We start from the raw sequence: 25,358 nt of genomic DNA on the forward strand, positions 1-25,358 counted from the left end.
TTCTATTTTTTTTTTTTTTTTTGCGGGACCTCCACACTGTTCTCCATAGTGGCTGCACCAATTCATATTCCTCACCAACAGTGTACAAAAGTTCCCTTTTCTCCACATCCTCTCCAGCATGTGTTACTCGTGGTCTTTTTGATGATGGCCATTTTGATGGGTGTGAGATACCATCTCATTGTGGCTTTGATTTGCGTTCCTCTGATGATCAGTGGTGTTGAGGAGTTTATAGAATTGGAGAAGATGCTTGGACCGAGGCTGAGATAGCACAGGACTTGTTGTACCTCTAGGTAATGCGACCTGACAGGCGGCGCTGCAGGCTCTCACAGGGAGAGTGACCAACCTCCAGCCACTGTCCACTCTTGTGTCGCTCGGCTCACAGTTCATATGTCGGGGCAAGTCTGCTTTGCCTGAGCTGGAGCCATGCACCCCCAACTCAGGGCCCCCTGGCAGTCAAAGAGGTGATGTTCCCAGATGTGGCTGCAGCTGCCCCCACCACAGGCAGCTGATTGAGAAGCAGGAAGGAAACCCATCTGGCAAATGGGGTGTGGTGCTTGGAGCATAGCAAGAGGCCATGGCCAGCAGCCCCAGCAGACCAAGTCAGGAGGCGTGATTCCCAGCTGGAGAGGAGCAGATGACTGGCGAGGGACTCCAAGGCCAGCAGGATTTGAGCTTGGAGAACAGACCAGCAACTGGAACTGGAATCCAGTGGTTCCCCATTCTATCCCGCATGGAGCATTAGTGGCACCCACTGTGAGAAAAGGAGATCAGAGAAAGCAATTTGTCGCTTACTAGACATGAGGCTTGTGGTAGAAAGCAGGAACAGAGAAAGCTCTGAAGAGCTTCCAGTTTCCACAGTACAGCTGGTCATCACAGGTGTGATGTGACCCTCAGTCACGAGTGGCAAGGACCCATCTCAGCCTGACTTTTTCCAGGAGCGCCGGTGCTGGCCCACAGCATCGAAAATGAGGGCAAGGGCATTCAGCATGAGGATTCCAGGGCTCAGAATATTCCTTCCCCACCTTTTGACTCTGCGCTTAACCTGGTTTGGCTTCATCCTCAGCGGTCTCTGTGCGGCTGTAGAGGGTCAAGGCACCAATAGCAATGCCGGGCCTCAGTCCTACCAGAAAAAAAGATCCCCCCAACCAGAAGTATCTGCCGGAGGGCCAGGTGTGGGTCTCCCTGAGCCAACTCGCACACACACCTCACAGACAGAACAGCAGGACGGCAAGAGCTCCCCGGGGCTAGTCCTGAGGCGTGAGCCCACTGGGAACCCGGCATCCAACCACAAGTACCTGGGAGGTGGCTTCCCACAGGAATGCCCAAGGCCCTTCCCGGAGCATGGGAATGATCCTGAGTCATCAGGGGCCACGGAGAGCCACTGCAATCAAGTTCAATGTCATGGTCCCCTCGGGAAATATAACTGAGGTGTTCCTGTGGCTGTTTGGCTAAGAACTGTAGCACTCACAAATGGGTCTGGCTGAGCAGTGTCTGGACAAGTCCCTTTTCCAGCACTGAAAGCAAAGTAAATGTGTGTGCATGTGTGAGACACACATTTCGCTCTCTGGTTTGACTCTTTGGACACATTCCTTCCTGCTGAGATCCAGAGTTGCCTAGAAGTGACCCTTTCTCAGCCTGGTACTGACTGGACCTCCCTCCGCCCTTCCCCGCCCCCCCTCCCCGACCACCCACCCTTCCTCTCCTGGCACTGGTTCTGAGCTCCATCAAAGGTAGGCATAGCATCCCTGACAGGTTGAGCTGTTGTCACAGGAACTCTTCGGGGAGAAAAGGCTCATTAATTATTTGCAGCCTTTGATCCTGTACACGAGAAGTCGTGTCCCTGAGGGGCCGTGTGTGCAAAGGCTGAGCAGGGCTGAGGAGAGGGGCCGGGCTGGGACACGGTTTTCTAATCATCCACACTCAACTCCCCAGAATTCTCAGAAAGACATGATGACCTTGTGTCTGTGGTGGTGGTGGTGGTGTTTTCTTAATGATTCCTCGGGGAGCAGGCATTGGAAGAGGGAAGAACTTTACAGTGGGAACTCCTATTTTTATCTCAAGGAGAGCTCTGAGTTCAACTGACAAAGTCACATGTACTCCAAGGGCGTTGATTCCCAGCAATAGCTTCACCCTGGCTCTGCACTCCTGCATGCTATCAGGGTGTCCCTGTGTGTGTGTGTGTGTGTGTGTGTGTGTGTGCGCGGCTCTGTGTGTGTCCACGTGTCAATCCCAGTGCCGATTACTCTTGGTCTATCCTTTACTCCATGCATCTCTTCCTTGTGCCTCTCTGTCTTCCCCTGCCTGTCTTCCTCCCCACTACTGTCTCTATTGGCATCTCCCCCGTCCCTCTAGGACCGTCTTTCTCTCTTGTCTCATAGCCGTCTCGTCTCTGTCTGCTTCTGTTCCTTCCTTCCTCCCATTCATTCCTCTCTCTCCTCTCTTCTCTTTTCTCCTCCTCTTTCCCTCTTCTTCTTTCTCCTTCCTCCTCCCTCTATCACCTCCCTCCCCCCGTTCCTCCTCTTCTTTCTCTGTCTCTGCCTCTCCCTCTCTGCCTATCTCTATATCAATATCTCACTCCAAGACTGTGGGTGCCTCAGCTCCAATAACCCCATCTCATCTCAGATGACTAGCCAGGCACTCAAGGCATCTTAGCGCAATGAGAGACCCGGCACACCCGGCCAGTATCCTGACAGCCTAATTCAGCTCCTGCCCCCACCGCGACAGGCCTCCTCCCTGAGGGCAGGCAGGCTCCCTCCCTTCCCAAGACAGGAAAACTCCGCCCTACCCCCAACCCCCGCAAAACTCAGGACCTCACTTCTGACTCATCCTGTCCTGTCTTTGGGGATGGAAAACACGTCTCAGACACAGTAGTTCCGCCCTGCCACTGGATGCCCTCTTTTATCTCACTAGGGAATGTTAAAACCAGTGAAAGGCGCCTTGATCTCTGAGAAGCCTGTAACTCTAAAGACAGGAGGTGTCCAGGCTTCAGAGTGAATATTCTCACTAAAAAGCCTGCGTTATTAAAGCTTGTTTAAAAGCCCATCGCATTGTGCTCTTAGCCAAATCCAAATGGACAGCAGTGGGCAGATGAAATTCTTCTTCTTAATGACTTGTATCTTCTTATCCTTATTATAAAGTTAAGATAGTTCATGGAGGAAACTTTTGAAAAGGTAGTTGGGAATAAAGAATCTAATTTTAAAAATCTGTGATAGTCCCACCCAAGGAAATCCCTTTTTAACAGCTTGGATATATCTCTAGTCACATGTTGGAGTACTACTTTTTATTTTCAAAATTGGTTCACATCACCCACTTTGCTTTGAAATCTGCCATTTTTACTTTCCAATACGTGATGAATCGCTTTCCGTGTCAAGAAATAGCCACTATTTTTAGTCGCTGAATATGCATTCTACTAGTCTATTACACAAACATGCTCATTTATTTATTCATTCCCTTGTTGTTGGCTATTTAGACTGTTTCCAGTCATATGCAATTATTTTTGTAAAAGGTCAGTGGACATGCTTGTCGCTAAATTGTTTAATGCATCATTAATTTTCTGAAGAATTTTCTGAAAATGCTGTGCAAAAGTGTTGATGTTGCTAATGCTTTTTGTCATATAAAGAATTCTATTTTTACCTAGGCAATCATATTTCTATTTTCCCTTATGACTTGAATTGATGGTTAGAAAGTTTCTCTGCTCCAAGGTTATGTGAACATTGACATGTTGTAAAATAGAGCTGGTTCCCATAGCCCAGCCTCTCAACACACAGAGGCAAAGAGACTGGCTTCAGCTCTCAGGACAGAATCTGCCTCCATGAACACCAGACAGGGATCCGGCACTTCTCGAGGACATTTTAGTGTCTCCAGTGAGCAATGGACCCATGCACCTAAACTTGTGGGCTAATTATTGTCAGAAATACCAGCTCAATGATAATTATGCTAAGATGGAAATGACTGTATTTCCTCAACAGCCTCCAACAGTGAGATGAGAAGCAGGGACCAGTCTCACCATGGCATCAAGTCTGTTGCGTTGGTTACTGTAGGGATATGGCCAGCAGCTCCATCATTTTGAGTGGTCTGAGAGGACTTATTTCATTCTCTGAATGATCAGGGGATTTCTATTGAGGCAGCCAAGTAGCAATTCCAATTCCAAACATTTTTTAGACAGAACTCATCTTCTCTCTCTGGTCTGTAGTAAACAACCTTATAGCAGAGACTTCTGCCACACACTGAACATGTAAGATGTGAGCTGAGGAAAAATATTGTCCTTGCCCAAGTGAAATTACCCTTTGCTGCTCAAGCATTTCTGGGGAAAAGGATCATTCATCCTGGGAGCCCCACAAGTGTTTGTCCAGCAGCACTGTATCTGTGAGGATTAAGTTTGGCTGACTATAAACGGAAAATTGAAAACGATGGTGGTTCAGAGAAGATAGAAATTGTTTTTTGTTTTTTGTTTTTCCTTGTATAAAATAAGTATAAAGCAGCTACGGCAGTCCAGGGCAGATGGCAGTTCCACAAAGCCGGCAGGGGCCCCACTCCTTCTGCTCACCATTCAGTGGCCTCTAAGCTGGCAGTCTCTGCCTCATGGACTGTGTTAGCTGCTAGTGCTCCAGCCTTCACATCTGTGTTTCAGGCAGTAGTTTGGGAGAGAGGGAATACAGAATGGAGTCTCCTGTATTTTAGGCAGTCTTCCTGAAAGTCAAGCACTTTTCTATTTGAATCTGATTGGTCAAAATCAGTCGCATGGCCACAACCTAGCTGCAAGAAATACTAGGAAGCATGGTCATTTTTAGGTGGGTAGCAACCAGCTTTTAAAAGTGGAATTCTTTACTAAGAAAGAGAAAAAGGGTGGATATTGTAAGGCAACCGGAAGCTTCTTCCATGAACACCTTTCGGTATTGAACCTTTCTGTGTAATAAAAGACAACAGGATGAATTTTACAAGATGAATACATGCCATGAAATTAGATTTTACACAATCAAAATAATAGATAATTGTGTTGCCAAAGACAACTGCTTGAAAAAAAGCACACGCATTATAGTTTTCCATTCATTCCTTTACTGAATTCATTCACTGGCATTTGTCTAGTGCGTACTATGGGCCTTACACTGCTGGGCACAGTGTTTTCACTCGTGGAAGAAATGGTCTCTGCCTACAGCCTCCAGGGAGCTTATAGTCAAAAGAGCAAGAGCGATGCCCCAGGAAAAAAAGGAAGAGGGAGGGGAAAAGGGAGAGAGAGGTAAACGAAGGAAGGAGAGAAAGAAGTTGTCTCCTTGGAAAGTAGGGACCAGTGGTCCCCAGCTGGGGAGAAGGAGCCAAGCAACAAAATTATTTCTTTCCAAGCATCATTGTCATCTCACTGGTCAACAGATTCCTACATCCCCCAGAAATGCCACCATCCCCATGCCTTTGAGCTGGTCTCTGCCTCCTGGGAATGGGGTACCAGACTAAACCAGGCAAAGATTGCCAGGCCCCCTGGACGCATGTTTTGTATAACTAAGATGCCTGACATTTTCATATAAAAGTTTACCAAAAGCACTGAGGGCAGTCTTACTTAACTCTCACAACCACCCTGTGAATAGGAAATGATGCGTCTACCTCTTTTATGAGGAAAACGTAACCTCTCTGAGCCTAGGTTTATGGGAAGAAAACATACAAATGAGGTGAACTACCGGGGCTTATCTCACCACCACCTCGCCCATGTCTGTGTGTCTTTCTGAGGTTTAGGCATCCCCCTGCAGGTGACCCCCTTACTTTCAGAATGCACTGCCACTGGCTTTCTGAAAGCCTGCTGCTGCTGCTGCTGCTGCTGCTAAGTCGCATCAGTCGTGTCTGACTCTGTGCAACCCCATAGACAGCAGCCCACCAGGCTCCTCCATCCCTGGGATTCTCCAGGCAAGAATACTGGAGTGGGTTGCCATCTCCTTCTCCAGTCTAGTATAACGTTTATCACGCTTCACTGTTACACTGTTATTTTCCACTAACCCTCGGCCTCTGTGAGGGTAACGAGCATGTTCACTTCCATCCCTGATAAACCATCAGGGCTTCATCAGTACCGTTTAGTTAATTAAGCACTCAGGCCCAGCACCAAGGCCTTCAGAACTTTTGTCCTTGACAATAATGTCAAGGACGCAAACATATAATCTGTCATCGCCAAAATTTGAAAAGGAAACAGCAAACTGAAGTTAATAAAGACTGAGTGTCCACAGCACCATGACTTCAGCCATGTTGAATTTAATATTTGAAAAAATGTCATTACATTTCCAAGGGCTTCCCCGGTGGCTCAGCGGTAAAGAATCCGCCTGCAGTACAGGAAACTTGTGTTCCATCCCCGGGTTGGTAAGATCCCCTGGAGGAAGAAACGGCAACCCTCTCCAGCATTCTTGCCTGGAAACTCTCATAGACAGAGGAACCTGGCAGGCTATAGTCCATGAGGTCACAAAAAGTTGGACACAATTGAAGCGACTGAGTACATTTGCAAATTATTTGTAGATCACACTGTAAGGATGTCTGGGTCAGCACTAGAAAAATCACAGAGGATTATTAGTGAAATATTCCCATATCCAAATTATCCCAAAAGCAAAAGTATAAAAATTATCTCAAAAATTATGCATTTGCCATGTGGTACATTTCAGTCTGTTTGGTGTGACTTGGGAGGAGGCCACCATGGACAGAGAAAATTCTTAGAGGCCAAAAGGTCCTCTTTTATTATCTTATTGGAGTGTAGTTGATTTTGGAATAGGAAGTGGCAACCGACTCCAGTATTCTTGCCTGGAAATTCCCATGGGCAGAGGAGCCTGGCAAGCTACAGTCCATGGGGTCACAAAGCGTCAGACACGACTGAGCGACCGAGCACACACACACAGTTGATTTACAATGTCGTGCTGATTTCCGCTCTATACTAACGTGACTCAGGTATACACGTACACATGCATTCTTTTTCACATTCTTTGCTATTGTGGTGTATCTCAGGATATGGAATGTAGTTCCCTGAGCTCTACAGTATCCTTGCTGTCTTCCCTTTCCACATATAAGAGTTTGCATCTGCTAATCCCAAAACTCCGCATCCAGCCCTCCCCCCACCCCTTGGCAACCACAAGTCTGTTCTCTGTGTCTGTGGGTCTGTTATTGTTCTGTAGGTAGATTCATTTGTGCCATAGTTTAGATTCCACATATAAGTGCTACCATATAGTATTTGTCTTTCTCTTTCTGACTTAGTTTACCAACTATGATAATCTCTAGGTTCACCCATGTTGCTGCAAATGACGTGATTCTGTGCTTTGTACGGCTGCAAAGCATCCCATTGCTTACGTGGGCCACCTCTTCTTTGCCTCTTCGCCTGTCAGTGGACACTTAGGTTGTCTCCAAGTCTCAGCTGTTGTGAACAGTGCTGCTGCAAGTGCTGCTGATCAGGGCGGGTGTATCTTTTTGAATTATAGTTTTGTCTGTATGCCCAGGAGCGCGATTGCTGGATCATTTGACCACTCTATCTCCAGTTTTCTGAGGAACCTCCATACTGTTTTCCATGACACCTGTACCAGCCCAGCACTGGGCCTGGCCCATGGACGTGCTTGGTAAACAAGTATAGCGTGGTTTGCCAGCAGCTGGGGTGGAGTGTCTGTATGCAAGCATTTGTACATAAGCAGACATGGCTTATTGTTTATGGATTACTATTATTTTCGTCTTCAAGTATCGTCTAATGTCTCCCAACCATGGACATATTTGCATGTGGCTTTGTTTTAAACCAACCCCAGGGACAGGGAGGGGGATGGCCTGAGCAGGACTGATCAGCCTCACACTGGGCTTCCCAGGTCCATAGCCTTAGCCAAGGAGCCAGGTCCATCAGCCACCTCTTCTTCCAAAACCATGAGCCAGATTGAGCCATTCTTTAAACACAGAATATGAGAATCAGATCCGAATTGGATCCTTATCTCTCTGAAAACCACTGCCCACTTTGTCCTGATTTCTCTGAGTCTTTTTAAGTCATTTCCCGTCCCTTCCTCCTCTAGACTTGGAAGCTTTTAAGCTCTGAGTAGATTCATTCATGGTCTCAAACTGGTGCAGAATGCAACATGCAGTGATGAAAATTCAGTCCGAAAAGATTTGCTAAAATGCCCAATTTCAGGTTTTGCTGGTCTTCTTGGGACTCATCAAGTCTTTTTCTTTAATACCTCATTTAATCTAATATTGAGGCCCATTCAAAGGAAATCACATGCAAAAAAAAATGATAGGAAATTGAGCAAAAATCATCAGCTGGCTATGTGGCATTTTGTTCTGTATCTTCTAAGACCTTTGGAAGCAGATGGCAAAAATCAGTTCCCTTGGAAATTAGGATTTTGTCATCACTATCAGTTCTCAGGAACACAGAGATTCAAAATGTATAGTAGCTCACCACTTATTGGGAGGAGAAAAGAGGGTTGTAACTCCTTTTGAAAAAAGAAAAAAAAACAGATTTCAAAACCAGATTTAAGAGTTTAATTTGGGGTGACTCCTACCTTTTAAATTTTAATCAGAAGTTAAAGGCCAAAATGAAAAGAGCCTCCATCCACTGAAATATATTATTAACACTTCATCTTAATTAAATGTGCTTACTGACCTCAATAATAGGATTTGGGGTGAGGTCATTTCTATTAGTTCTTTTTTTTTTTTTTTTTTGGTGAGGTATTTCTTGAGTCAACACAGAGCATAAAATGTAAATGAACTGTTTACAGGGGCACCTTTGTAATTTTTAATTAAAGTGATGTCCTTCCATTGGAAGATCGTGGTGGCCATTGTTTTCTTGCCTATTCTGCTATAGGATTTTTAATTATTTATGAAATATATAGCTTACTCTTATTTTTAACAATCAGATTTTCTGTTATGAAGATGGCAATGGGAAACAAGATCTAATAAATTCAACAACTGAATCTTTATAGATTTAACAGCTTCAGTGGCTAAAAATAGGATTCTGGCCTTTATAATGATCCAGAGACGGAAGACCTTCATTATTAACCTCAATTAGAGGTGCTCGATTTGGTTACTATGAAACATCCGACCATTTGGAAAGAGTTGAAAGGATATTTTACAGTTTACCCACCTTTTTAACATCCATCTATGTATTATTATAAACTGGCCATGGGCCAGACTTTCATTATTGAAAGCATGGTTTCAAATTGGTTACATTTTAGTATAATTATAATGGTCACTCTTGGCAGCCTAAGAAATTAATTTTCAGAACCAATAAAGAAAATATTGACAAATGTTAATATTGTTTCTTGCTCAATGTTTTCTAAACTGTTAAATCTGCTTAGCTGTTTTTTTTTTTCTGTTGTTATTGTAATAAAGGCATTTGAATTAGATGAGGGTTGCTGCAGAAGCTACCAATACAGCATTGATTAAGAAAGCCACACACTTCAGGATTGCAACAGAAGTCGGTCAGGGAAGATAGCCGATTTATTATCTGTCTGTCAATCACCAGCCAAGGAACACGCCTTGGGCACTCATGAACAGCTTATCACAGCATTAGCACCGACTCCAGTAATGAAACCAGTTGAGTCTTGAACTAATTCAAGAAGCGCACTTCATCTCTGCTCCCAGTTTACTCTCCAAATGAATCCTGAAGCTCTGTTTTCAAGTGCTGAGACACTCAACTACAATTCTCTTGCTATGTTTAATTTGGAGGTTTCCCTGTGTAGTCTAACCATATGGACAGGAATCTCAGGATACAACCAGACTTCATGTCGCCGACTTTAACAGCCTCAGATCCTTGTGTGGGGACTGCACACGTGCAGTGGGGTCTCTGGATTTGGATGAGGGCTAGGGCAGAATAAGCCACCTCTTTAATCGTTAGATTTTTATTCATTCCATAAGCACTTAATGAGCACCTACAATATACCATGCCCTTTTCTTGGCACTGGGGATATAGCAGCAGGTGAAACTGTTGAAAATATCTGTCATGATGGAGATTATATTCCTGTGGGGGAAGGAGAAAACAATCAAGAAGATAAATTTAAAAATAAATAGCATAGTAGCAAAGAAAAAAAAATAAAGCAGAGAAAGAAGTAGGGTCTGACATCTCAGGAAAGAGCTGAAAGAACTGAAGGGTGAGCCATGCAGATATCTGGGGAAGAGTGGTCCAAGCTGGGAAGATGACAGGTGCAAAGGCCCTGAGGCCGGGTGTGCAGGGTGTGTGATGTGGGGGGAGGTCAGTGTGCCTGTGCAGAGGGATTGAGGCGGCGGGAGCAGAAGCCAGAGTTGTGTGCAGGTAAAACATTCACTCTAGATCAAACACAAGATGGGAAGTTAAAGGCCCTAATGGTTTTAGAAGAGAGTCTGTGGGAAGGGTTCTGGGGAGGGGAGAGCGCAGAGGACCAGTGGGGAGGGCACTGCAGTGACCCAGGTCAGGGAGGTTGGACTTGGCAGCAGCAGTGGAAGCTGTGAGAAGCAGGCAGATGCTGGAAGCGTTCAGAAGGTGATGGTGTTACCCAATGCAAGTTCATATGCCCAACACACAGCGAGGCCAAACAAACCCAAACGCAAAATATCGGAATCTGGAGCAGAGAAAGCTTAATTGCAGAGCCACCCGAGGAGAATAGGCGGCTCCTGCTCGTAAAACCCCTGAAGTCCCTGAAGGGTTTCCTCAAAGCATTTTTCAGGGCCAGGAGAGGGAGGGGCGTCCCAGGGTGTGTGATCAGCTCCTGCACAGTTCTCTGACTGCTGGGTGGGCTTCAATCCTGGGGGCTACCTGCTCATGATCGAGTAATTAGTATCTTCCATTTGGTGGTGGTTTTAGCGTCTAAGTACTTCAGGAAGGAGCAAAAGCAGAAGCTCCGGGGAAGGGGTTACAACCCTGAGCCTTTGAGATCCCCAAAGAGGTGCGCAAAGGCGGGAAAGAAAGAGGGCCCCCCGGGGTGAAGCCCTTGGCTGTTCTGCCATTCTGAGGAGTGGCCCGCCTGGCGTGCTGTACGCGAGGCCACTGCCTGAGAGTCACGGAGCCAGCATCATTACATACAGTTCGTGCCCTTAGCTGGGCTGTCAGACCTTGGAGGGGCAGATCCAGAGTCTGCCAGGCACTGCTTCCTTGGGCTCCAGGGTGGTGTGGACACTCACAGCCAGGGGCAGGTTGGTCCTAGGTCGGCCTGGCTCTGTCCATCTCCTCTTCTGTCATCAGCACCTTATAATTCCTCCTGTGGTCCACTTTCCTAACACGTTCAGTCTATGTCAGCCTCTTTCTTGTGGCTACACTGGTGTGCTCACACTTACAACAGAGCAGCTGGCATTTACTGCGTCCCAGACACTGTTCTCCATGCCTTATATGTACAGTCACTTCTGATTTCCCAACGACCCTGTAAGAAACGTGCGACCATCACCCAACTTCACAATTGAGGCCACCAAGGCTCAGGGAGATTGGAAAACTGGCCCAAGATCACAGGGATTCGCACACAGGAAAATAAATTGCAAGTCAGAGCTCTCACCTCTCCACACTCTGCCTCCCAAACCAATACACAGAAAAAGCTCAGCCCTCAATGTGCGATTGCAGACAGACCCTAGAGCTTTTCTCTACCAGCTTTCTACTTTTCAGAATACAATTGCACGTTCCATTTCTGATTCTCACTTGATAGTCTTCAAATCTTTGACACATCTTTCTGCTGAATGTCACAGCAAAGCCTGCTGCTGCCCAGCTACCTATGAGGACCACAGGGAGGTGGTCTGGCCAGAGCTCCCTGGACCAGAGACTGGTCCCTCGGGCAGGCAGGTGTCTCGGCACACTCTTCTCCTCACGAGGAACCTCTTCCCACCGTCATCGGGCAGGGACGGCTTCACCTGCTGGACAGGCATCTGCTGCATGGTTGACAATGCCACCATTTTCCCAGGCTGCCCCCACCTCTGGGCGTCTTCCCATTTAATTCATTTCCATGTGCTCCCACATGTATGATTGTCTTAGGGAGGACAAAAGCTCCAGAATAAAATCATTTCCTAACGCTGCCAAATTTATTAGAAGAGACTAGAAAACGTCAGCTTTGAAGGAGGTGTTTTCTCAGAGGACGTGAAGGAAACAGCTCATGACTTTCATGCCATCAGAGGCTCTGGTTGCCTCCAGGAGCTGCCCCAGTGGGCTGCACTGGACGGGGAAGGCCCCAGTCTCACATGGCCTCGCACAGAGAAGTAGCCGAGCCCAGGGCCCTGGTGGCCCCGCTGCCTGCCAAGTGCCAGACTTCCTGAGCACAAACCCCCACTCATCCATTCTCCAGGTGTGTAACCCTGGGCACACAGTCAATTTCTCTGTGCCCGTGTCCCCACTTGTAAAAGGGGGCCAATAACATCTCGGTTAGGGTCACTGTGAAAGAGAAACTGACGGTCCAGGTTAAGCACTTCACCTGCACCATGCCCAGCACTGCCCCCTTAACTGACCCCTCATCATTCTCAGCAAAGAGCAAAACACGTCGCCCAGCACTGCCCGCTCACCATTCTCAGCAACCTGCACCATGCCCAGCACTGCCGCCTTAACTGACTGCTCACCATTCTCAGCAAAGAGCAAAACACGTCGCCATTTTTTGAAGGTGGCTCTCTGAGAAGGAAAGCAGTGTTTTTCTACAGTCTGTGGTATTCAGACATTAAGGACCCACAGGAGAGCAAGTCTCTGGAGACACTTATCAGGGAAGCAACTTAATGGATGTTAGTCACAACTCCAAGTTGATGGCAGGCTTCCATCTCTGCTCCTCCCAGAGCCCCTACCGGTGGTCTACAAGCTGGCCCAGGTATCACATTGCTAAATTCCCATTTGTGCCATTTCTAAAACCAGCATTCCTAGGAAAATGGAATGGAGCAGGAAAAATGTTAAATAATACATTTTGTCACCTGCCCTTCGCTTGCCCACAGGCAAGAACTCAGAGATGACAGGGCATATGCATGCACGGTGAACCACCATCAAAGACTATAAAGATTTTCCCAACTGGTGTTTGAAGGCTTGCAGCTTGACTCTTTGGTGGACAGGTGTGCTTGATTTTGCAATCTTTCTAGAGTGTACATATAACAGTCATATTTTCTACTAGTAAAACTGTTCCTGGTTTGGGCATCATGATTGAATTTATCAGTATTTTAAGACACCCTGCAAATCACATAATGTTGGGCAAATAACACTGTGATTTGCAGGGACTCTGTCACCCAGACAAGTTTCAGATCTGGTTGAATGTTTGAAGAGAGAGGAAGCAAGCAGACCATTACCTAAGAGCAGAAAAGGAGAGCACAGTTCAGCACCTTTCATTATTTCTAGTCCCATATCTGTCAGGATCCATGAGTGCAAGCAACAGAACCAGCGTCAGCTACATGAAGTGGAATAAAACAAGAATTTACTAGATTGAGATAGGTGATCACAGACTGGATAAGTTGGGAAAAACATGAGTGGCCACCAAATAAGACTCAAGAGGGAAGACGATGTGAACCATTCCAAAGGGATCAGCCTGGTTCTCACGTTACACTTCCTGTGTCTGAACCTGACCTCTACCACCCACCCCTACATCACTTACTGCACGTATGTGGGGCTTACTGGAGCTAAGTTGCACGTCTCTTGTCACTGCAACCGCACCCGGGCAAGGTTGGGATTGGGGCTGCCTCCCACCACCAGCGCTGCACAGAACAGGAGCTTGTCCAAAAGGGGTCCTGGGATCCTGTGTGGAACGATGAAGGGTGGCAAACAGCCAGAAATGTCGACACCTACTAGAAACCCTTTCTGCAGATGGGCGTTTCCCACAATGCCAGTGGCCACAGCTCTCTCTGGGAGCACTCTGTGAGGACGGGCGCCTGTGGTCTGAGGGACCAGCATCCGCACATTCAGTCACTCCACTGAGAGCTCTGTCTCAGAACAAGCACGTGGGGCTCATGGGCCAGAGGCAGGTCAGTCTTCAAGGGACACTGAGGGTGGAGAAGGATGGAGAGCCCGAGGTGTGGTGGTGGAGGAGGAAGGCGAGGCTCTGGGCTGACTCTCAGGGCCAGAGAGGGAGCACCACCCCAAGACCTCCCACTGGGGATGGGGAGGTGAGCCAGGCACTCTCCTCGGTGCACAGAAATCTCAGCCATCAAAATAGATAATCTTTTTTTTTTTAATTGGAGGATAATTGCTTTGCACTATTGTGCTGGTTTCTGCCATACATCAACATGACTCCGCCACAGGTACACATATGTCCCATCCCTCTTGAACCTCCCTTCCACCTCCCACCCATCCCACCTCTCGAGGTTGCCACAGAGCACTGGGTCTGGAATCTAGAAAGATGGCCCTGATGAGCCTGTCTGCAGGGCAGCAATGGAGACACAGAATAGAGAACAGACTGTGGACACAGGGTGGGAAGGAGAGGGCGGACGAACAGAGAGAGCAGCAGGAAACGCACATTGTAAAATAGATCGTGGGAATTTGCTGTTTGATGCAATGATTTTTTAAAATCAAAGTTAATGCAAAAACTCATGATAAAAATATCAAATTTTTAAGGAAAGTAGGATTAGAGTGACTGAGTTTTCCTTTTGTGTCCAGCTCTGGTATGACTCAGCACAGCACTGTGAAAGCCACTTTTCTACTTTGGGCCCATTTCTTCTGAAAACTTAAAGGGCGGGATCAGAGATGCTTAATGATCCCGTGGCCCTGCAACAGGACTGAAAGTATGTTCAGCTAAAAACAAGGCAGCACCGAGGACCCTCTGTTCCCTGAGCCTGCATCATGGTGGACCAGACAAAGGGCGATGCCATTTCTGCAAGAGTTAGAAATGCAAGGCGAACATAACCCCCTCACCTGTGGACTCCATATAGCTGGGCTCAAAAGAAAAGAAATCTGTGGATTAAAAAAAAAACTAGACTGGAAAATAATTATATTTAAAATGGTTAGAGGAAAATGTTGGAACCATGAATAAAAAATAGAGCATATAGAAATAGAAAAGGCAAATGTGAAAACTGAGAAAAGTAAACGTAACATCTAGAAATCTCACCCCTGCCCTGGTCACCATGAAGTGGGCGTGGTTATCTCCATTCCAGAGTGGAGAAACCAAGGTACCAAAATATGCTGAGGGTCGGGGAGTTTGTCAGTGGAAGGGATGGAATTCAAACTCAGATATATTTATGCCAAAGGATATTTTAACAAGAAAATCTTTCTTTTATTAATATGTTGTAAGAGGAGAAACTGCAATTTAAAAAAACAAAAACCAACCCTGTATCCAGTAGACTGTTCAGCTTCTTTAAATTCCCATAAAATTTCTTCAGAATCCTGTTCCAGGCGGGATCTTTATTTCATTGACTGAGCTTTAGGGTCAGTGTTCAGAGAATCCTTCGTCTCTGTATTATCTGTGTCTGGGGCATCTTTTAAAAACTGTAGATGGGAGTACCAGGGGATCCAGTAGACAGAGATCATGGAAAGATAACTTTTGGAGTCCTTGCCAGCATCCATCTGAATCTCCTTCATGGAATGCCCACAAGTGATCTGTTCTCTAAGACTGAAAATCTTTGGGCAAGTGATTACTATTTTATTTTTTTACCCTAGGTGTCTAAAAATCAAACATCTCTACCTCAAAGATTGTATATTTCACAAATACTTAAAACATAGGTTGTCTAGTTAACATAGATAGAAGCATAGATAGAAACATATTGACTATCTTAGCAGGTCCTTCTCCAATTAGATCTTCAATCATGCATTTCTTGCAACTCCACTGCACAAACTTGGTCTAAGGCACGCCGTCGTTTACTGGGCTGACAGTAATGGCCCCTCTGGCCCCCTCTTCCCTTCTGCATCCTTATAACACACTCTCCGTGCAGCAGCCTCCCAGTCGGCCCTGCTCTCCCCACCCTTCTCCTCTCTCTCTCCTTCTGGCTGTCTCTGCTCCACCATGGTCTTCCGCCAGCACCTTCCCTACTCAGAAACACCATGGAAATTACTCTCTCTGCCCAGAATACACATTCTGTATTTGTGGGTTCACCTACACGTGAACAGCTACTTGTAACCAAAAAATACTCGGGGTGTTTTCTCAGATATTTGCAGATTGGCACAGAACAGTGAAAAATGTGTCCATCAACACGCACATCCCGAGCTGAGGTCCAAGAAATGATGCTCTGGCTTGTTGTTTCTGCTCAGGCTGTAAACACGTTTGCTTCTCACGGTCTGTGAGCTGCCGAGTTATTCACATTTTTGAGCTTCCTGTTGGTGATTTCACTCTTTGAAACGGTTCCCCAGTATAGGGCTGACATGCTAACTGCTGTTCCTGGGCCTGTGGAGAAAAGTCGTGCATGAGATGAGCTTCTTTCAGGGATGAGTTGTAGTACTATCAGCCCTGAGTTCAATGTAATGAATCAACTGTGTGTGTGTGTGTGTGTGTGTGTGTGTGTGTGTGAGATGTGTCTTTAAACAGAAATATACATAAAGCAAGGCAAGGTTGTATATTGCTTGGCTGATGAAAACATGACCAGACACTCATAGGAACCTAACCTGCATGCTGTTCAGTGTTGGCTAATCAGTGTTGGAGATGATGTGATAACTCTGTAACTAGGGTTGACCTGCCTGCCTGCCTGCATGTTCCCTACCTGTACCCCTTCCCCAGACTTCTCGCCCTTCCTCTCGACTTCTTGAACAGAGCCTGGTACATAGCAGGCATTCAGTACAGTTTTGTCTACTTCATGAATAAATTCAGATGAACAATTTTCAAAGCATATTTTTAACCAGGCTTTTAGACTTCAGTGACTCCTGTTCAGAGGTTAATATTTAATACCTTTTGCAAAGTCTGAAAATAGATTTCCATCAGGGTCTGACTTTAATAAGCAGTGTGGATAAATGCTCATTAAACTTCCACATTTGATTATTATGTGATGCTCTTCCTTGGTTCGAGCCTCCCCTTTGGGCTTGAGAGGATGGAAGATGTTCCCCTCTCTCCACTCTCTCCTGGTGTCCCTGGCTGAGCAGCTTGGCCCTGCCAGGTCCCCCCCGAGGCATCACCTGGGGAGATGGCATCACCTGGGTGTTCAGATACCACCGACTTGGAAAGCTGAGGAGGGCTGTGAGCACCTGCGTTTCAACTCCTCCTGGGGAGAGGGAGCCTGCCCTTGGAGGTCCAGTCTCTTTCCCATTCAGCCACAAAGGCAGCACCAGGCAGACTTCTACCCCCAGCTGAGCCAGCTGGCTCAGAGCCCTGAGAGCTGGATTTGACAGCAAGTAAGGCCAGCAAGTCCTGAACTTGTTGCTTTAGTCACAGCTGCTTGCTCTGAATAGTCTGTTAGAACAGGAATAAGCAAACTTTCTCCACGAAGGTTCAGATGATAAGCAATGTAAACTTCACAGCTTCGTGGTCTGTCCCAACTACTCATCTCTGCTGTCATGATGCAGATCCAATGGATGTGGCTGTGTTCCAGTAAAACTTTATTTACACAAGCAGAGAGAGGGCCAGATTTGGTCTCTGCAGTCTGCCAACCCCTGCAGTACAGCCCTTCCTCCATGGAGGTGTTGATTTGTTTGTTTTCTGCTCTGAACTGTGAGCTCTTTAAGGAAGGCCTGACTCACATTCTCTGTGTTCATCTCAACATCTGGCGCAGAACCTGCCCCCACAGCAAGCCATCAGCCAACAGATGTGTGACTTGTAAGACACGGCCCCCCGAAACACCAGTGTTGTCAAACATGTCAAGCAGATGAGAGGCGCTCTAAGCCCCAGTGACAGCCCGCCTGTCCTTATCCTGCCTCCCATTGCCAGTACTCAGAAGAGCAGCAGTTTTTTTCTGACAACAGTGAAAATAATATTACTGTATTCATTCAACAAACAGCGAGTGTGGGGGCCACATCCTGGTGTCTCTGGAATCCGGCTGCCCACGAGACTTCAAGAAGCTTGTAGTGAATCCTGACTCTGTGCCCTGAAGCATCTTCCCCAAGACTCAGGAAAATCCCAAGGTTAGGGAAGGAGGCCCTGCATTTCTAGCCGTCACTTCTGGCTTCAGGTGTCCAATTCTGGCAAGTTAGTTCTGTTTCTTAATTGTCCCCCACCCTGTACATGTTTACTTAGTCCTGTGCCTGTTACATTTTTGCTTAGTCTGGCCTCAGCACACACGTGCATACGTACATGTGCACACACGCGCACACGCATACACACGCACACACTGGCCATCAGCATCAGCACGTGGCACATGTGACCCACGTAGCTGAGGACGTTGGAGGAGGAAGCAGTTGCGTCAGATTACTTGGGTCTCAGCCCTGGGGAGCCCTCAGCCGCACGTTCTCCTCACTGCCCTGTCCCTCTGTATTTTTCACAGGACAGTTCACCTCCCAGAGGACCCCAACCTTAGCACCTCCTCTCCTCTCTCCAGTTCCCCCTCCTCCCCAACTTACTTTCACAACAGCTTTTCAGAGGCATATAATGTGTTAAGCTCTGCCATAATGGACGCACCCATGAAACTATCACCCTGATCAAGACAGTACACAAACCCAGCACCCCCAAAATTGCCCCCTTTGTAACCCTCCCTCTTGTCCTTCCTTTTCTGCACCCCCCTGGTCTGCTTTCTGTCACTGTGCATTACTGTGAATTGGGTATCTAGAGTCCATACTCTCTTCTGTCTGGCATCCTTCACTCAGCACATCTCTTGGCGGAGTGGGGCGGGGGGGGGGGTAGGGTCATTTGTGCCCCTGTTCTGTCTGCCAGGCTCTTCTGTCCATGGAATTCTCCAGGCCAGAATGTGGCAACCAAAGGCTGAACTCAAAGTTAAACAAACAAACAAAAAAAAATATAGAGAACTTGGAGAGAAAGGATAGGAGTGGTATTTTAAGTCTCTATCCCCTACTGTATTCAGACTCCAATTTTTAAAATTTGCTTCTTAATTCCATAATTAATATCAGTCTTCAGCTCCATGCTACTTTTATCTTCTTTTGACCAAATATGTTACATTAAATTAAAAATCTCAGTATAAGAACTTTGGAGGCTCCCTGAGTTTATGGTGGGATTTTGTTTCCATTTCTTTGTGCTACCACCTTCCCCCGCAACCCCATCCCACACTCCATATATAAACTGGGAGGAAGGCAGCCTTCTTCTTTACAAACTGCTACTTCAGTTCAGTTCAGTTCAGTCGCTCAGTCATGTCTTTGCGACCCCACGAACTGCAGCACACCACGCCTCCCTGTCCATCACCAACTCCCAGAGTTCACCCAAACTCATGTGCATCGAGTCGGTGATGCCATCCAGCCATCTCATGCTCTGTCGTCCCCTTCTCCTCCTGCCCCCAATCCCTCCCAGCATCAGTCTTTTCCAGTAAGTCAACTCTTCACATGAGGTGGCCAAAGTACTGGAGTTTCAGCTTTAGCATCATTTCTTCCAAAGAACACACAAGACTGATCTCCTTAATGCTCTACAAATTAAGTGGGTAGCCATTCCCTCCTCCAGGGGATCTTCCCAACCCAGGAATCGAACCCAGATCTTCCACACTGCAGGCGGACTCTTTACCACCTGAGCCACCAGGGAAGCCCATTCTGTCTGTAGAATAATTCAGTTCTCTCCAGCCACCATCCCCCATGAGCTTTAGGCTCACCCCTAACCGATGGACACGTGTTCAGAAGAACAAAAGAGCCCCACTCTCTTTGGAAGACCTTGGTTGTTTTAAACAGCAAATTTACACCCTGTGCCTATTCCTTCATTCTTCACTTGGCTCAACAACTGTTTAAGAAGCAACCTACTACATGCTGTTGGGGACACAGTGGGAGTCGGGCAAACAGGACCTTCCTTTTGGGGGTCAGAATAAGTAAGAAAGCTAGCAGCAGAATGACTCCAAGTATAAGAGGTGTGATAAAGAAAATGGGAAACACCTCACAAGTTGTCTGAAAGAATGTATTTCTAGGATGTGGAATGAGAGCTGGGGGTTGGAGTTTGGGGCTGAGGAAGAGTATTCATCTCTATCTTTGGTTTATAGGTTTTTAGCATGTAATCTCATATTTCCTTTTTTAAGTTACTTAAATGCTATTTAGTGAGCAATATATGCTCATTGTAGAAAAATTAACAAACACAGAGAAGAATGAATAAGCAAATTGAAAGTCACCTTTAATCCCACCACACAGATGTGGCCACCATTGTATTTCATTGTGCTAATTCCACAGTGGAGAGACAAAGGAACATGTTTTGTTTCATTTTGTGTAATTAACCAGGCCATGGGAACTGCTATCAGCTTCCTGGGGAGCTGAGTTGTGTTTATTTTTTTTTAACAGCTACTAATTTTTGATTAACAAGGATGAATGTAACATTTAAGAGGAATCTAATTACACCCTCTTCCCCTTCTCAACAAAACAACATTATTCCCCACGAAGTGTGGAGTCAAGACTCTAAGGATGTATGGCTCTGAGCTGGGGAATTATAGGGGACATTTTTCATGTCACTGCTTAGTCTTGTGAGTGTCCCAGCAGTGAGGTATCTCAGCTGCAGGTTACATCCCCAGCTGAAGCCAGGCTGGATAATAACTCACTTTGTCATTACTTAATTCTGTGACGGCCGCAGTTACTGAGCCTGAATAGAAAGCCTCAGTCACTGAAAAGAGGAGGCCCTCGGTGTCAGGATGTCGAGGGACAGAGAAGGCAAGTGGGAGCTGACTGGGGCACTGGAGTGGCTGCATCACTGAGCCTGATAATGGATGTGGCACCTCTGGTTCACTTATTTCCTATGTGACATATTTGCATGTTTAATTCATCAGCATGCTCAGTTGACACACATCCAGGGAGTGCCAGTCTTAAATGCCACATCCGAGTACTGGCCAAGACTGGTGCACAGTTGTCCTCTCCACAGAGTTGACCAACAGGCCTTCGAGGGTGCATGTGTCTAAGCCAAAACCCGAATGTCCACACCCCTGTGTGGACTGGCCAACATCTGGTGATTTCCCAAATACATCACATTCTCCTCTGCCTTTGTGCTGGGACATCTGCTCAGAGTGCCACCCTCCACTGCCAACCCTGCCTCTCCCCCAGGACCTTCTAGGTCTCTCCACAGGGCAACCCTTCTTCAGCACCACGGTCAGCGCCCACCGATTCTTCAGCACCCCGTCTGTGTTCAGGGATGCTAGGAATTGGCATGTCTCTTCTTCTCTGTGCCTTTGCTCTGTTGTTCCCCTTGGCCTCTCTCTCCAGGTAACCTCCACATGGCTGAACCCCTGCTCTTATATTGGCAGGACAGAGTCACGTGTAAGCATGCTGAATTTGATATCCACTCTGCTACTGAGAGTTATGGGACTTTGGGCAAGTAACTCCACCTTCCCGGGCTGCATTCTCTTCAAATGTAGAAGATAATACCTAGATAGGAGGATAAACCAGCCTAATCTGGCAACTGGAATGTAGTAAGAACATAATACGTCTTAGCTGTCATTGTAATCCTTCAACAGTTATTCCAAATGTAGCCTCATCCTTGAAGCCTTCCTGCATCACCCACTCCCAACCCCAGATGGGGCTTCCCTTATATGCATAGCTTAGCACAACTTATACACACTCATACATGTTTTGTAATTGCCCATGAGGGCAACAAGGATGTGTAACACTAGATGTATAATAGATAAGCCCCCACTGGCAGTAACTTAACACAGAAATTTATTGCTCCCTCATCTCACAATCCATTTTTCCATTTTCAGGAGTGGGGTAGGGACATGGCTCTGATCCACAATATCCTTCAAACACCAGGCTCCTTGACTCTTTCCATCTTGTGAGACTGCTCTTCAATGTGCAGTCCCCAGGATCTCCATGGAAGGAGGAGAGAAGGAGGAGGGTCTTACAGGGGTCTGGTGGCCAGATCCAGAAGTGACATTATCATGTCCACCCACTTTCCCTCAGTCAGCATCAAAACCCCATCTGTCTGGAAGGGAAGCTGGTATGTGCAGCCTGCCTGTGTATCCCAGCTTTTAGTTTCACCCCAGATGGAAAATAAAGTTGCCTCAATCAAATGGGTGCTTCCCATCTCCCCAGCTCAGCCAGGTGACTCTTTAGGGCACAAACCATATGCTCATCCAGGGTTTGTTCATTTCCATCCTCCCTTGAGCTGAGTCTTAAGAATTAACTCCAAAGATGACCAGTTGGTTCCATGGAAAGCAGCTTTTCAAGCCCAGGTGATGGAAGCTACAAATGGACAGAGAGGTAGCAAGGAACTGGCCCCTTTGGGGATGTACCAATAACAGCAGCACCCCTTTGAGCCTCAGACATCATTGCATAAAAATAGTTCATTACCAGAGGAACACAGCATGTGTGTGGAGGTGGGGTGGGAAGAGGGCTAGCTCATGCGCTCTGAGCCCACAGCCTCCTGAGTGCAGGCAGCGCATCTCAGCCCATCTTCCCAGGCCATGTCACCTGGGTCTCCTGGGTTCCAGTGGCAGGTCTGATAAGAACTTTCTTTCTTGGTTCCCCAATCCTGCAACAAGAACGTATTGTCTCATGTCAAGCAGTGCTTTAAAAAAAAGAGTTGGGGGGAATGCAAATCGGTACAAACTTTCTGAAAGACGTGTTGCATTATGTGTCAACTGTTTTCAAATAGTCATAGTCTTTGATACCAATAATTTTACTCCTAAGAATTTATCTCAAAGAAATCATCAGAAATGGTGTCAAAGACTTATGTACTAGGAAGCAGAGATTTATGTGCAGAGTTCTTCACTGAAGCATTATTTATGACAGCAAAAAATTGGAAAACAGCCTTCAGTTCAGTTGCTCAGTCATGTCCGACTCTTTGTGACCCCATGGACTGCAGCATGCCAGGCTTCCCTATTCTTCACCAGCTCCCAGAGCTTGCTCAGACTCATATCCATCGAGTCAGTGATGCCACCCAACCATCTCATCCTCTGTCGTCCCCTTTTCCTGCCTTTAATCTTTCCCAGAATCAGGATCTCTTCCAACGAGTCAGTTCTTTGCATCAGGTGGCCAAATATTGGAGTTTCAGCTTCAGCATCAGTCCTTCCAATGTATGTTCAGGACTGATTTCCTTTAGGATGGACTGGTTGGATCTCCTTGCAGTCCAGGGGATTCTCAAGAGTCTTCTCCAACACCACAGTTCAAAAGTATCGATTCTTTGGTGCTTAGCTTTCTTTATAGTCCAACTCTCACATCCATACATGACTACTGGAAAAACCATAGCTTTGACTAGATGGACCTTTGTTGGCAAAGTAATGTCTCTGCTTTTTAATACGCTGTCTAGGTTGGTCATAGCTTTTCTTCCAAGGAGCAAGTATCTTTTAATTTCATGGCTGCAGTCACCATCTGCAGTGATTTTGGAGCCAGAAAAAATAAAGTCTCTCACTGTTTCCACTGTTTCCCCATCTATTTGTCATGAAGCGATGGGACCAGATGCCATGATCTTAGTTTTCTGAAAGTTGAGATTTAAGCCAACTTTTTCACTCTCCTCTTTCAATTTCATCAAGAGACTCGTTAGTTTTTCTTCACTTTCTGCGATATGGGTGTTGTCATCTGTGTATCTGAGGTTATTGGTATTTCTCCCAGCAAACTTGATTCCAGCTTGTACTTCATCCAGCCCAGCATTTCACATGATGTACTCTGTATATAAGCCTTAGAGTCCAACCATAAGAGGCTGGATAAATAAATTATGGGACAGCCATATGATGGAATAATACATATCCATTAAAACAGTGTTTAATAAGAATTTTTAAGCCAGGGGGAAGTATTCCTTCCTGATATAAACTGAAATAGGGAAAGTAGGACATCCGAGTTGCTTAACTATGTGGTCCCAATTATATACACCACTTGTGGAAATAAATACATATACCACGTGTGTGAAACACCTCACATGGTTAGGAGCAGTTCTCTCAGGTTCCTGGAAGTTCTGGTGATTTTTTAATTTTTTTTTTCTTCACACTCTTTTGTCTTGTCAAGTGTTCTATGTGGACATGTTACTTTATAAACAGAAAAATAATGTTTTATTGAAGTACAGTTGATTTACAATATTCTGTCCATTTCAGGTGTGCAGCAAAGCGATTCAGTTATACATATATTTCATATTCTTTTCCATTACAAGAAACTGAATATGATTCCCTGTTCTATACAGCAGGTCCTTGCTGTTTACCTATTTTATATAGTGTAGTGTATGTCTGTGGAGAAGGAAATGGAAACCCACTTCAGCATTCTTGCCTGGAGAATCCCACACACAGAAGCACCTTGTGGGCTACAATCCATGGCATCGCAAAGAGTCAGACATGACTAGACGACTAACACACACACACAGTGTGTATCTGCCAGTCACATACTCCTAATTCATCCCTCCCATCCCTCTCCCCTGGGGTAGCTGTAAGTTTGTTTTCTATGTCTGTGAGTCCATTTCTGTTTTGTAAATAAGTTCATTTGTATTGTTTTTTAAGATTCTATATATAAGTGATCTCATATGGCATTTGTCTTTGTCTGACTTACTTCACTTCGTATGATCATGCCTAGGTGCATCCATGTTGCTGCAAATGACAATATTTCATTCTTTTTTAGGGCTGAGTAATATTCCATTGTGTGTATATGTATGCGTGTGTGTGTGTGTGTGTCTCTGTGTGTACATATTGTGTGTATATGTGCGTGTGCGTGTGTGTGTGTGTCTCTGTGTGTACATATTGTGTGTATATGTATGCGTGTGTGTGTGTGTGTCTCTGTGTGTACATATTGTGTGTATATGTATGCGTGTGTGTGTGTGTGTGTGTCTCTGTGTGTACATATTGTGTGTATATGTATGCGTGTGTGTGTGTGTGTCTCTGTGTGTACATATTGTGTGTATATGTATGTGTGTGTGTGTGTATGTCTCTGTGTGTACATATTGTGTGTATATGTATGCGTGTGTGTGTGTGTGTGTGTCTCTGTGTGTACATACACAGCACCTCTTCCTTATCCATTCATCTGCTGATGGGCATTTAGGTGGCTTCCATATCTTGGCTATTGTAAACAGTGCTGCTATGAACATTGTGGTCCATGTTTCTCAGAAAATAATTCTTTAAAGAAGAAAGAAAAACAAGAAGTAATAAGAAAACCACCCTTTCTCTCTGCAGACTCCATAGAGACGTCCTGCAGTCCCTCTCTACAGTCATGTGAGAACGCAGGTGCTGGCCTGGACCACAAGGCCCCCGTAGTGTAATAGTCACAAACTAACCATTGCTGCCTGGGATGCATCCCCTTCAGCTGTCATCACGCCCATTCACCCACACAAACACGTCCTCTAGAGTCTCATCCCAGTAACCCTGCAGACAGCACTTTTCTTTACAAGAAGAACAGCTTACCCCTCTGTAAGTTCTCTATAAAAACAAAAATGGCAGGGGCCCTTCACCCCGACTCCACGGCACACTCATCCCTAACCTGGGTTATGGTTCAGAAATATGTATGTGGGGGGCGGGGGGTGGTGGTCGGAAAGCATTTCCACGTTTCCCCTGGAGCTATGATTTCC

General features: G+C 46.1%; 1 protein-coding gene and 1 long non-coding RNA gene across 3 annotated transcripts in view; one reads left to right on the forward strand and one right to left on the reverse strand.

Annotated features, from left to right (window-relative positions):
* Positions 1 to 25,358, forward strand: part of CDH13 (cadherin 13) — a 1,010,942-nt gene that overhangs the window by 923,168 nt on the left and 62,416 nt on the right. The window lies entirely within an intron of this gene.
* The window catches only part of LOC147353007 (uncharacterized), a 45,122-nt gene continuing 19,764 nt past the window's right edge, over positions 1 to 25,358 (reverse strand). Inside the window, exon 2 of the long non-coding RNA XR_015145303.1 lies at positions 1 to 25,358. This exon is cut by the window's right edge and continues 11,335 nt beyond it. This is a non-coding gene — a long non-coding RNA (uncharacterized LOC147353007).

Source organism: Bos grunniens, chromosome 18 (assembly GCF_055505025.1).
Source record: "Bos grunniens cultivar Pamir isolate PY7600 chromosome 18, Bosgru_T2T1.0, whole genome shotgun sequence".
Classification (NCBI taxonomy): domain Eukaryota; kingdom Metazoa; phylum Chordata; class Mammalia; order Artiodactyla; family Bovidae; genus Bos; species Bos grunniens.